This window comes from Pteronotus mesoamericanus, unplaced genomic scaffold, assembly GCF_021234165.1.
Source record: "Pteronotus mesoamericanus isolate MK-2021 breed Mesoamerican mustached bat unplaced genomic scaffold, CSHL_Meso_final contig_220, whole genome shotgun sequence".
NCBI lineage: Eukaryota > Metazoa > Chordata > Mammalia > Chiroptera > Mormoopidae > Pteronotus > Pteronotus mesoamericanus.
In genome coordinates this window covers 7,441,317-7,453,698 of record NW_026555091.1, presented here as the reverse complement: position 1 = coordinate 7,453,698, position 12,382 = coordinate 7,441,317, and positions in this window count along the sequence as shown.

Below are 12,382 nucleotides of genomic sequence, written 5' to 3'. Positions count from 1 at the left end.
AAACGGAAGGGACTCTCCGCAGGGTGTTAGGAAGAAAAACCTTTCCAAAGCCCTCCCCTCGCCAAAAGCTTTGAGGATGACAGGTGGCGAGTCTTCGCAAGCCTGTTGGTTGCTACCGGCCCCAGCCGATGGCCCGTGGTCTCACCTGTATAGCAGGTGTCCCTTAGCACAAGGTAAACTGAAAGCAACAGTCAAGCCCACGCGCACCAGGGAGCACACAGACAAGAGGCAAAGGTAGCACTGCTCCTCAGTGCCCCAGGGCTGGGTGGCCCCCGGGGGCGGAGGGTGTGGGGTGTAGATGGGGCTTCTTCTCATTGCTGGGGGCCCCAGAGATGGGCCCAGCCTTTTTCTACCAGGAGGAATGGGAGCAGAAGAGACGCAGGTGGGAGAAGGCTGAGCGCAGAGCGCAGGGACAAGCCTCGGGAGGCCCCTGGGAAGGCGGCGCCCACATGGAGGTGCTGGGCTCGGCCCTGTGGGGCCATGTCCCCGGCCGCTGCTGCCCCAGAAAGCTGGGAAGGACTGACTTGGCACAGCAAGGCTGTGGTGGGGACATGGGCTTCTTGGCACGAGGCCCGCGCACAGAGACGGGGCAGGCCTCTCCGCGCCCCTGCGGGACGAGGGCCCGAGGTGTCAGCCCCTAAGGAAGGCCTCTGGACAAGGAGCGCTGGCAGCGTCGTGGTGCTCGGCAGACCTCGGTGCTGCTGAGCGCCCGCCTGTGGCCACTGATGACGTCCTCGCCATGGCCGCCCTTAGCACTTCCTTGGGCACGAGATGTTAGCAGGGAACTCTGGAGACGGGTGGGGGTCCAGGTCCGTGCCTTACGGGGGCGTGTGGGTCTCCCTGGGCCTGTTCCCGATCGTCTAGAATGGATTTAACCGAAGGTGGAATCGAGGTAAACCTGGGTAAAGCAAACCCACAGACTGGTTGTATTCGGCATAATGCTCAAGATTCCGGGCTTGGGGGTCCGGGAGGAAGCTGGACACCTGTTCTGTCGGCCATGGGCTGGACGGGCACTGGGGACTTATTGAACCTCTCTAAGCATCCCTTTCAGCATTTTTATTTTGTCCCTAAATACACGTAACCTCAGAAAAGAGTGTTCTTCACAGTTACACATATTTGTGATTCCTTGCAAAAAGTTGCAGCTTAAAATCTTTAATTCATTGCAATATATCCCTAAAATGAATTTGTGGCAAGAATAAAACCTTCCCTGTTCTCAGTTTCCTCAGCAATCAAAGTTTAAAATAAATATTCTCTCTGTTCTCTGCCAGAGCATACTCTGATTTCATTAAAATGCACCGCATTTTTAATGTTTTTTTCCTTCCTTCTTTTCAATATTTAATCCCTACAGGCCCATTCTGACCAGGTAACCACCAGTTATTGAGCACCTGCTCTACATGTGTTTACAGGTTGTAAAGTAGACGGTGGAGATGGAGAGAAAGAGGAAAAAAAGCAATGAAGTCCATCTGCATTTATGGACTAGCACTCAGCACGGGAGTCCGAGATTTCATGAAAGGAATAAGAGAGCGCCATTATAGACTTCGGAGTATGATGCCCTGCAAACAGATATTTGTAAGTGGAAAGATTGAGGTTTTTTGAAGACAGAGAGAGAGAATGAAAACCATAGTGGAGAAAAATCAATCTTTTAATAAATATAATTGGACATTCTCTGTGTACTTTTCACTTATCGAATGAATTGGAAAACTGAAGAACACCGTAGCACAGCTTCTCTTGAACTAGACCAGAGGCTACTTGGCAGAAACTTTGGGCCAAGTTGCATCGAGAAGTAAGAAGGTAGACAACATCCACAGAGAAGTAGATGTGAGAGTGTGTAAAGTGTGCGTAGAGTGTGGACATAAATTGGAAAGGCTTAATTTTTTGGACAGAAGGGTGCAGTGCTATGTGGGTTAAGGCAGCTTTTCTAGTTTATACTTTAAGCTTCATTTTGCTTATCTATAAAGTGAGCATCAGGCCCTGGCTGGTGTGGCTTAGCTGGTTGGAACATCCTCTCTTAGAATGAAAGGCTGTGGATTGATTCCCGGTCAGGGCACATACTCGGGTTGCGGGTTTGTCCCCGGTCAGGGCAGGTACACAAGAGACAACCAATTGATGTTTCTCTCTCACGTCGACATTTCTCTCTCTCTCTCTCTTCCCCTCTCTCTAAGTATGTCCTGGGGTGACTATTAAATACATAAATAAATACAAAGTCAGCAGCGTAATAATATATACCAAATACTATTCTGACAATTTAATTCTCTAACCAATATAAAGGGCCAAGAAGAAAGAGTAGCCTCAGCAAAACCTCACCTTCATGCCCTGGACCCCACATTTCTAACCCAGTCCCCGTTCAGTGTTGTAGACAAGGTTTCTCAGCCTTTTATTCCTTTCCTTCTTCACTTCACCATTCGGTTCCCCACAAGTGTTGATCTCTAACAAATTAGACAGGTTTGTTCTATATATTAATTCTTAAGGATTGATACCATAGTTAAATTGCACATAATTTTCTTTTTTTTTTTTCAGACGATAGATGTCCATGTTGGAAGAAAGATATGAACAACTCTTCTAAGTTATTAGTGAGAGGAAAAACATAGTCAGATCCCACCTAAGAGTTTATTATTTTTTCTTTTGCTGTTTCTTTTTACCCTTTTATTTTGTTTATGACTTAAAGTATAACCTAATGGTGGAAATTACGAATTTCTGAGTCAGAATTCAATGCTGTGGAGGGTAAAACAGACTCGAAGCTTGTAAATATTGATTTTGTGCAATTATATTTTAATTCCATGGTGAGAGTATTTATACCATGGAAATTGGCAAAGATCTACCAAAAAGGGCTTTTTTAGCACTATTTGTCAATACTTTTACATTAGAACAGTGACTTACACAGACTTATAATTGAGTACTGTCTATATACAAACTGTGAACTTCATCAAATTATGTAGCCTTCTGTACGCCTCTGCTTCCCCCTCTGTAGGGTGGGTAAACATCATAGCTGCCCCATAGGGCTACTTCATTAAATGAGACCATGCGTGCAATCAATGCATATTACACATTGCAAATTAAATGTTAGCTGTGAGGATTATTCATATTAAAGTTTCTTAATTCTTTTGTTTTCTTAATTTTAAGTCTCAGTTCTAAACCATGTCTTCCTGCCCCCAATACTTACCCCTCCCCCGATGCTTAGACAATGTATATAAAGGTATTGGCTGAGTAAGGTCTTCATTTAATTCCAAGGTACATAGGACAGGAGCTGACATTTGTAATGTCAATTTATGGCTAATAGCAATTTACTGGTCTCCTCTGGTCTGCTGAACCTGCGGATCGTCTGATGCCTGGAAAACTCATTTATAGGAGAAGGGCAGAACACAGCAGAGGAGAGTCTGTATTTTAGTTTAAGTATTGCAGCTTTCCACACGTTTTCACCATGTGCCTGCGCTTTTTTACATTTTAAATATAAGAGTAGTGAGATTAGATGTGCTTTTGTACCTATGTAGGCTTGTTTTTAAAGTCAGAGATGTGTGTGTGTTGTGAAGTCATCCTTCAATGCGCACGTTGAAATCTCACCTGGCAAGATCACCTAAAATTTAACACCAAGAAAACCCTGTTAGGCATGAGGCCTCTTTTTACACCTATTATCACAGGTACGCACACACAACTCACAGCAACATTTAAAATGCAGACCAAACATTGGCAAACTTTTTCTTGCATCATTTATTTTCAGGAAATTACAAAAACGAATTCTGTGGGAACCTCTGGACTGTGGTATATTGATCGCTACATACCTTGCTCAGCTTATTTGGAATCTCTTCAGGCTTTGCCCCGTTTTTTGGAAAACAGGAAAGGTCCCTTTTCTCCCATAAGATAGGCTCAAGAATTTTATTGCTATGAAGAGATTAAAAAAAGAAGTAATAAAAGTAAGAAATTTTGCCTGGAATCCTGCAGAAAGGAGAGCACGTCTCACCCCAAGGGGCACAAGAGCCGTTCTTTGCTTCCAGTTCTCAGAAGGCCTGTGTGCTCTGCAGCAGATGGGGGAATGGAGCTCATTCCCTTGAACAGGGAAATGTAACTGAATTGTAATCCATGGTATCTACATGGAATATAATGCAGGTACCTCTGAGCACAAGATTTGATCAGCCATATCGGCCCCTCCGCCCCTCCGCCCGTCCGCCTGGAGCTGCGTTGTGTGGTTGCCAAGGACCTAGTCTGCTTGCCCTTCAAAGGGAGGTGAAGCAGTCTTGGGGCTTCCCTGTAATTACCGCCTTGGGGGCACATGCTTCTCCCTGTGACAGTCAGCTCCGGTCTCCAGCATGAGATTTGATTATCATTGTTTTGGTATGGAAGGCTCAAACATAATTGTCATAAAATTACCAGTACCCCTTGTTTAATGTTCAATAACAATCACATTTTCATATCAAAGGCACCAGAAGGTGCTTTATTGAATATTGACATCAAAATCACAGCAGTATAAGAAACTTTAAAATGAAAGAAAAAAAAATCTTTATTGGCAACATTTTACTTTTCCAAAAACAAGATGTTAACAGTGTGCTTTTATAACTGTATACATGAAATATGTGCTTTTCTAATTTGGGTAGAGAAACTACTTTAAAAAGATATGCAAAATAACCCTGCCTTTAAAAAAAATTTCTCTAGTGTCTCTGAAGACAAGAGACATATTTTACGTAAAGATTTTAAGTCTTTACAAATCCTCAGTATTTGTTACATGGTATCCTCTTGAACAGAGTTTATCATAAAGTCTTGTAGGGGTGGCAATTGTTTTTCTCTCTTCCAGGTTCTTTGGCTGGTCTAATAATTAACTTGATGTAAGACAGATGAACAGAAGGAAAAAGAAATTCGTTTCTATGTATGAGAGACAAGCCCATAAAAATATGAGACCGAAGGCAGGCAATTGAGATTTGTCTGCGGTGGGGAGCTAAGCTTCTGAGAGGGGCCTGAGGCTGCAGAGTTAAGGAAGGTGATTTGTAGGATAATAAGAAGAGCCAGTGTCTGGTAATTGGACCTGCAGGTACTTCATTCAGGTGAAAAGTTACCTGCAAGTAGCTCTCTTCCAGAGCCAGGTGCCCCTTCTGCATTCTCTCAGTAGTTAAGGGAGAGGTAACTTTATTTTTCCCCTCGAATCTGCTGGGATCTTGATTGCTTTCGGGTCAAAACCATCCGTCTGCCGTCGTGGCACCTTCTGGGCTTCTCAATCAGGAGTCGGACACTAAAAAAGGCTCCACAGAAAGGAGAGTCTCTCAGCCTGGGTCCTGAGTAGTGAAACGTTTACACGTGACAGAGAGGCAATAGTGTGATAGCAGGTGTTGGGTCAAGAGGGAGTGGGCCCTTTGCATTGAACATCCTGCCTTTGCCTCCCCCAGTGTTCGCTCCCCGGCCTGGATGAACGGCATACACAACTTTTCTAAAGCTTAAGAGAGAGATTTCAGAATATTTTACCCCCGATGCCTTTCCTTTGTAGTCGGTCCCAGCGCGCCTTGACTCTCCTCCGGCACTGAACCCCAGTGTGCATTTTTTGTGCCCCTGTCTCCCTGCCACCCCGAGCTCCTTCCCACGGGGAGCCTTCAGCCTTTCCCTCATCGGACCCACCCTGCCCTCGGCTATGAGAACTCTCCTTCTGCAACGCAACCTTGAATCTCTTTCACCCTCCCGCTAAAAAATATCAGACATTCCCACATTTTCTAAGCAAATTTTATAGTTTTGAATATTGCATGCACATTTCCTCGGATCTGTGGGGGAAATGCACTGTTCTTGTAGCTCTTGCACATCCCCCACAACGCCTGGCTCATAGCACGTACCGCAATAACAAGAGAAACAATTACGAAAGAGGTACTCTGCACGCCGTTTTAATAAAGACTTCTCGTGAAAGGGATGCTGTATCAGCCTGGGTTTCTGCCTTAGAATGGCATGGGGGTGTTACTACAGAATCAGAACGTTTGCTCTCTGGCTTCTGCAAAATAGCCACAAATGTGATTAAACACGTGTGTCACTTACCCGTGTAATTGACTCTTTCCTTTCCTTTGACTCTCGCATCGAAAGTATAATCCTGCCGCTCTTCAAAGCCCACAGTCCTTCCCGAAACTTCTTCTGAGTTCTTGTCCCACGAGCTTGTGCTCGAGACCCCCCGGAGCCCCTGGATACATTGAGGTCCTGGTTGGCCACCACGCCGCAGTCCAGCAGGGAATGCTGACGACGGAGAGGAAGGAGTCTCTCCCTAAGGACACCAACAACAGGGGCATCAGGAGAGTCTGGGAGACCCGGAACGGTCACAGCCCACCGCGGGGAGGGGGGACAGACTGGTCGTTCCCCCAGGTGGTGACAGATCCCGGTCCCGCATTGCCAGTAAAGAGGAGAATGACGTTCCGCGTTGCCCAAGGTTTAGATACTGGAAAACCCATTACTGTTCACAGTTCAGCTCAGCCTTGAGGAAGTGCTTTAGATGTGGCCAGAAACCCCACGCACACGCCTACAGTATCTGCGGGCCCTAATTCAACCCGAGAAGAGATTTTGAAGTCTTAGCCTCTAAAGATCATGCTTTTGTTGTGCTTAATAGTATCTACTTAAAATAAAAATAGTATCTATCTTATTTGCTTTATTTACATTTGTTTTTGAGACAAATAGCTGCTCTTATGATTTTGACTACGAAACTAATACATTTTTATAATTCTAGTAATATGTTAAATGTATAAAGAAGAGATTTTGAAAATCACGCATAATTCTATGATTGAGTCTTAACATTTTGATGAATCTTTCCATTTCTAGCGCTATACATATAATTTAACAGTGATAACGTCCTGCATGCATAATGATTTTTAAACTCTTTTTCTTAGCTTTCGGTATATTGTTGACATATTTCCTCACAGTATTGCTTCACATAAAGTTTGCGATGGTAACCTCAGAACATATCATTGGACTTGTCATATGTGCTTATAGAAAGAACATGCAAGCGCCACATACAGAGGTGGGAGTAGCACACACTGCCTACATTGGGTGTAAGTAGCACACACGTGTTCCCATGACCTGACTCAAGTCTCCTCCATGCTCCTAGTGGATAAGAGCAAGGGCCTGCGACTTAACGAGAAACTGAGAGTCCATTTACTCCATGCAGAAGTAGCAACAGCGTGTGCTCCCGTGAAGGCTTCCCCGATCCCACGTCTCTTCCCAGAAACACCTTTGTACCAGCTCAGTCTGTATTTGTTTGCATTCGATAATTTACCTAACAGAACACAGTGTATAAACAGATACCCAAAAGTGATCACAAGAAAAAACAAGGGCCAGTAGAAAAAGAGAGGTAAAACATTGTCCCGTGCAGCTGCGACCTGCGGGTGGCGGCCACCTCTGGCGCGTGAATGCGCAGGCCCAGCCCGCGAGTCCGCGTTCCTGGCGCTCACTGTTCACTCCTGGGCGAGGTTCTCAACCTGCCTCCGAAGCACTTTCCTCGCCTATACATTGGGGAAGGCCATGTGTTCTGGTTTGGAGTTTTACATAAGTTAGTCTGCAAAAAGTTTAACACAGTCTTTGGCAAGAAAAGCTCGGAATAAAATGCGGCTTTGCTTTCTAACCCCAGATGACCCCGAAGTACGCAGAGGACGCAGGCCGCGTCCCTGGCAACGAGAACCGTCCGCTACAGAAAGGAAAAAAGCCCGACGAGGACTGCAGACCTGCGTCCGCTCGGGCGCTAGCTCTCGAGGAGCCGAGGCTGGGGCCGCGTCCCCAGCCCCTGGGGCCGCCCCGAGCACGGAGCAGGGGCGCAGTGAACACTGACGGTGTCGCGGCAAGAATCCGCCCGCGCGGCGAATCCGCCGCTTTGCTTCTGGCCCGTGTCCGCGCTGGAGCAAAGAGCTTCCCGAGACAAATGAAGCACAGGCTCAGATGTGGCATCGAGAACTCTGCCAAGACAGCCGCGGACAGCCCTCAGGGGTGACGAGCGAAGGGTGCAGAGCTTATCCGCCGCAGAAGTAACTGGCAGCCGCATCCCCGAAGACACCGGGCCCGGCGCCGGGGTTGGCGGCGGCGAGGAGTCCTCCGTGTTCCGCTCTGCCTCGCAGCGCGCAGAGCGGCGCGGCGCTCGGTCTCTCGTCCCTCGTCTCTCGCTCGGTCTCTCGTTCTCTCCCTTCTCTCCTTTCTCAGCCGTCCTCCACTTTCCTTCCATTTCCCTCCCCTCCCTCCTTCCCTTCCTTCTCCCTACCCTCCTCCCCCCATCTTTCCCTCTCCCCCCTCCTCCCTCCCTCCCTCCCTCTTTTCCTTCCTTCCTTCCTTCCTTCCTTCCCCTTCCTCCTCCTCCCTCCCTCCCTCCCTCCCTCCCTCCCTCCCTCCCTCCCTTCCTTCCTTCCTTCCTTCCTTCCCTCCCTCCTTCCACTCTGTTTCATTCCTTCCTTCCTTTTCAACTTTTCAAATGAAAATAAAACATTAGACTCCTCCTTGAGAAATATCTATAGATGGTGTCAAATTAAGAAATAGAAGATGGAAATGTAATACAGCTATTGGCTCCCTCCCAAGTATTATGGAAAGCGGGAAGATTCATGCCGTACCCCCTGACCCCGCCTAGGAACTGTGTCATACGGTGAACCATTTAGGCCGCCTGCCCTCGGAAGTGGAGGCGGTACACGGCTGGTTTAATGATGACATGGCAGCGCCAAGGCTGTGGCAGGAGAATGAATGAGTGAATTCAAGGGTTTGGTCTTACTGACATTTTTAAAAAGAGTTCATTTGAAACAGCTTTCAAAGTTTTGGTTCGGGCGGCTACGGGGCCCTGGTACAGCCTGTTAGCCTCCCTCAGGTCTTCCCTGCCTCACGAAGAAATCATCATGGCGGGAAGTTACAAACAAATGATAGTTTTAAGAGTTACAAGATGTTGTGGGGACCAAGAGAGTGTAGCTGCTGTGACTGCTTCAGTGTCAGTGAAAACAGGGCACCAAAAATCAAAACAAAGCAAAACAATACAAAACAAAACACTCTAAATACCATACTGGGAAGTGGTTTGCTACATGAAGCAATAAAATATATGTGTGTATATATATGCATATCTAGGATTAAATACACAGAGACGGTCCCTGTGCAGGTTAAATTTTTAGTGTGTCACTCTGGGACATGAAAAAGGAACTCAAGGAGCCAGGCTTTACAGCGCAGCCTTCTGACACGACAAGAAGAGGTACTTATACGCACTCTTTTAACGAGGGAAAACGCACAACATGGGATGGCTATCTTATGGTTTCAGTTTTACAATAAATAAAAACGGAAGCTATACTAGAAATTATTCTAAAATTACAAAACCATGTATGACGTCTCTTTTATATATGTTTTCAGTTTCACCATTTAATTTACAACCAGGATCTCTGATGCAGCAAAGTTTCTGTGCAGCACACGTTTCTTTTAAGGACTTTAAATCATCCCGCCCGTTGTGTAAATGCGTAGACATACCGCAGCATCCCAGTGGAAATACAGGTTTCGTGGGCAAATATTTTTGACCCAAAGATTTTGGATAAGACGAGCCCAGAATGTCTCCTCGTTTTGTTTTTAACAATTCAAACCTTTAAAAAAGTCCTTCAAAGGAGATGAACTTTTTAAACAGTTTTTCTACTTTCATTTTTTTTTTACAAATTATTAAAATTCAATGATGCCATTTGCTTCAATGTTTTCTAGCAATTTGATAACTGGATTTCACAGACTTTTAATTCCATCATTTAATATAAAACTTTCCATGTTTCATCATCACAGGCAAGTTTGATTTGTTTGATATAATCACATTAATATTAGAGAAATAGTGCAACTTCAAGATACTTTTCTTTGAAAAGACTAATTAGTTTGAGCTCCAGAATAAATAATTGATTATGTGGATAATGAAGCAAATATCTAAAGGCAAAAACAGCATGTAATTGACATTTCCCACTGGCAAACTCACTAAAGATTGACAAGAGCTCAAACTTTTCTTTCCAGTCTTAGTTATAAATTTTCCTTAATGTGATAGCCTTATTCAAAGAAATGTTAAAGACACTTTTGTTGTTCATAATTATGGATTTTAGAGGCTTTTCCAAAATATTGTGATTAATTTAATTTGCCTACATGAATAGACTAAATTGCACAGTCTGTTGAAAACCATTTCCTTAGCTCTAGGGTCTGGATGTGAAACATCATTTAGACAGGAGCTAATGAAATTAGCTTTATCTGAATGCCTTCCAGGAGATAAGGAAGTAAATGTCAGTTCTGCGATTTCTATAGGGCAACAAGTCACAGTGCTCAGCACATAATCAAAAGAAACATTTAACATAATCTCTGTGGTCTAATTAAAAGTTCAATTAAGGAAACTATAATGATCTTCCCTGATGAACTTTTTTATAAAAAAATGCATTTTAATAGGTAAACTTTTGCTCTGAAAAAAAATGCAATAAAGCATTACAATGTCAAAGGAAGCCCATTTGCCGCTGAACCGCTTTGGACAGCAGTTTCCGCTTTGTCACTGTTTCTGGGAAAGCATAGGGATCGGAGTCTACCAGGCCTAGCACTGGCTGTGAGGGTCCTTTGGCAGGAAGCCCTGTGCTGACGGATACTGCAGGCCACATGCCTCCTTCTGTTTGTCGTCAGCACTGTGTCCTAGAAGAGCCTGTCTGGTCTGGGGATGTGATGTATATATGCCCTGGTGGAGCCTCTGATACAATGAAAAAAAAAATTCCCCTCAGCAAGATTTAAAAAAAAAAAAGTGACAGTTACACATTGAACAGCTTACCTGATTTTTCATGCTCTTTCTAGGAGTCACAGAGGACAGCTGATGTTGCCCTTAATATGCAAATATAGCCACCATGACCAAAATGTCACCGCCAAGCACGGTGGCCCAGGGGGGTTAATGACTTGAACTGAATCATGCGGTAAATCATGAACAAGGACCTCGAGGACTGCGGATCCCAGTGACTCACAGGTGTGGTGTGATTTCCGTGCCTCCATCCCTCAGCGAGAGGAGCCAAAGCCCATTTCTTAAGCAGTTCTTAAGATTTCCAGAGATATTCAGGGAGTTCCCTTAGCTGGTGACTGAAAGAACCATTAAATCCGCAAGCGGTGTGAGCTCCCAATGTCTCCTTTGCCTCTGAAGCGTCCCGGAAATATGCATCTCTCCTGAAGGGGCATGTGCACTTCCACAGACTCATAGACGGCGCATCGATGGGAGGCTTTCGGGGAGCAGAAGTGCCCCATTGTCCCAAGGGCCTTGCATGCAAAGAAGAACCCCAAAGTAGGAGATTATCAGGATGTTAAATTAACTGTAAAACATTTACACTTTCAAAGCCGAGTCACATCCACCATCACATTTCATTGTTAAATCAAGACGGTGAAGGGATTAGCGAAAGAATATATGCAGATACACCATGAACACAGACAACGGTGTGGTGATGACCCGAGGGAAGCGGGCAATAGGGGGCAATAGGGTCATCTGCAATAGTGTCAACAATAAAAATAAAGGGAAAAAACAAACACACCACGGTGGTGTTACTACTGGCTTTGGTTTGAAGATGAGAGTCTCAAGGCCCAGACGAGCTTCCCCAAGGTGAGGGAGCGAGACAGGCACGAGAGGGGATGCAGAGATGTCGAACTGCACATGCTCCATGGAGAGCGCTGTAAGTTGCTAGGTCTGTTTCGGAGATCCATGGGGCAATAGTCAATAAATTTGAAGATGAAAGTACCTACGACCTCAAACTTCCGGTTCTAGCAATTACAAATTTAGCAAAATTCTAAAGGTTCATTTTAAAATACCTTATTGCCACAATGTAGTACAATAAACTAATTCTACATGCAGCAACATTAAATCTTGAAAATATAATGCCATTCAAACACCATTTCCTGATGACATGCCACCTATGGCGTCATTTATGAAAATAGAATGAAGACACAGCGTAGTGCCATATGTATTGCCTTTTGTAAACTATGTAACACCATTCGTGTTGATCAATCACCTCAGGGTTTGCACAGGGAGCCGAGACTGGGAATGAAATGGGGAAAGGATACAACATGGTAGCACCTGTATCTGCAATCTCTTATTTTCTCCAACTGAATTTATCTGAATAAAAAATGGCATACAGTTAACATTTGTTAAATCTGCTTATTGGTTCCCTGGGTGGGTGTTCTATTTTTATATACATGCTCTAATTTGTGTATATATGTTTATATATTTCATGTTTATTGGCCTATATATAATATGTATACATACACATATGTGTGTGTGTGTATATATAATATTTTTAAATTAAAGCCAAATAAAACACAGGCTTTCTGAGATTGCATCAATTAATGTAGTCTTAAGAAATGCATGACTTTCTTCATAGAAATAATTTCTAAAGGTCAGTAAGATTCCAGAGGATGCGTATGAAAAGTTAAGAGAGCATGTGAGACA